Source organism: Alligator sinensis, unplaced genomic scaffold (assembly GCF_000455745.1).
Source record: "Alligator sinensis unplaced genomic scaffold, ASM45574v1 scaffold882_1, whole genome shotgun sequence".
Taxonomy (NCBI): domain Eukaryota; kingdom Metazoa; phylum Chordata; order Crocodylia; family Alligatoridae; genus Alligator; species Alligator sinensis.
In genome coordinates this window covers 542,055-544,109 of record NW_005842500.1, presented here as the reverse complement: position 1 = coordinate 544,109, position 2,055 = coordinate 542,055, and the positions used below count along the sequence as shown (strand labels likewise).

The 2,055-nt window shown below is 45.4% G+C and overlaps 1 protein-coding gene across 1 annotated transcript in view; it reads left to right on the top strand.

Annotated features, from left to right (window-relative positions):
- The window catches only part of LOC102379220 (tensin-3), a 477,473-nt gene that overhangs the window by 309,375 nt on the left and 166,043 nt on the right, over positions 1–2,055 (top strand).

Here is a 2,055-nt window from a genome sequence, read left to right as displayed (position 1 = left end):
CCGGTGCCCCTCGTCCCCCACCCACAGCCCCCTACACAAGAACAAGAAGGAAGGAGAGCTGCAGAATAAGGGTATTGGACTTTAGAAAAGTAAACTTTAAGAAACTCAGGGAACTGGTGGAAAGGATCCCCTGGGAGTAAAGTCTGAGTGGAAAAGGAGTCCAGGAGAGCGGGCACCAGAAGGTCCTTTTAAGGGTACAGGAACAAACTGTCCCAATGGGAAGGGCATCCTAACTAGAGAGCAATCTCCAGGGATTTGAAAGTCAAAAAAGAGTCCTATAAATAGTGGAAGCTTGGTCATAGTACTAGGGAAGAATATAAGCGCATTTCATGGGCACGCAGGGAGAAAATTAGGAAGGCCAAGAAACCATTTGAGATACAGCTAGGAAGGGGCATAAAAGGCAATAAAAAGGGACCAGAGAAACAATAGGTCCCAAAACATGCCACTAGCATACTGGGTTATATCAACAGGAATGTCACTTACATATCAAGGGAACTGATTCTTTCCCTCTATTCAGTGCTGATGAGACCTCACTTAGAATAGTGTCCAGTTTTGGGCCCTACACTTCAAGAATGATGTGGACAGTTTGAAAAGAATCCAATGCAGGGCACCAAAAATGATAAGGGACTGGGGAGATGAGATGTATGAGGGAAGGCTGAAAGAGCTGGGGTTATTTAGTCTGGAGAGGTGAAGACTGAGCAAGGATTTGATAACAGTCTTCAGATGCCTGAGAAGATGGAGGTAATCTTTTTTCTGTAGCTGTAGGGGACAGAATTAGGAGCAATGGCCTGCAGCAAGGAAAATTAGGTTGGAGATTAAGAGGAACTTTATTACTATGAGGGTGGTCAAACCTTGGAATTACGTAGAGCAGACATGGAATCTGCATCTTTGACATTTTCAAAAGCAGGTTAGGCAGACACTTGCCTGAAATGGTTTAGTCAGGGATGATCCTGTCTTGAGATGCATGGCCTTGTGAGATCCTTTGCAGCCCTACTTGCCTATAATTCAAGTGATTCCTTGGATTATTACTGTACATGGGGCATGCCTACACTGACTCCCTTCCATGCCTGGAGTTCAGTCAGGCAACTTGCCCCACCCATTCACTTCCATTCTGCATGTGCCAAATCCCTGAAATGAAACAGGGCTGCTTGCCATGTCAGAGCTGCCCTGAGAACGCACCAGTAAGCAGTCATCCTGACAGTGTCTGTGTGTACCCTCTGAGGTCGCTGTACTGCTTTCTTTCTGAGACTGAGCACATGCAGATCAGAAGCAAGTGGGTGGGTGCAATTTCTGGGTTTGGTATGAGAATGATGCAGACAAACCCATGGGATTTTGGATGAACGCATTTCATCACATTACAGACTTTGGACCTATTTCAGCCCTGATCTGAAGTTTCTCTTGCTTGAACCATGGAATCATAGGGCACGTCCAGACAAGTGTGCACATGCAGTTTGTGGCACCTCAAAGCTGTTTGAGGTTTCACAAACTACACACAGCATGCATGCAACCGTTCACCGTGCTGCTAATTTATAGTGCAGCACCAAAATTTGACACTGGGAGATCCCAGTATCAAAAAAAACTGCTGCAAAAAAAAATGTAGCATAGTGCATGTGGCAGCGGTGTGCACCGCCAGAAATGGAGCTGTCCAGAGCCATGCTCTAGCTGCCAGCCAGGCTCCATGCAACACTGGATCGGTGCCGCAATTGCCCTGGAAGGGCCCCAGGTAAGGCTGTTGGGCCAGCATAGGGCCTCCCCTACCCCTCAATGGGAGACATTAGCAGCAAGGCACACACCCTCTTTCTTTTTCCTTTTTTTCCTCTTCTCTTTTTCTCTGCTCTCTTTCTCCCTTTCTCTTTTTTCTTTATCTTCTATTCTCTCTCCTTTTTCTTTTTCCTTTTCTTCTTTCTCTCTTTTCTCTCCTCTCTTTTCTCTCTTTCTTTCTCTTCTCTTTTTTCTCTCCTCTCTTTTTGTCTCCTTTCTCTTTTCTTTGTTCTTTCTTTACCTCTTTCTCTTTCTTTTTTCTCTCTCTTCTCTCCTTTTTCTCTTTTTTCTCTT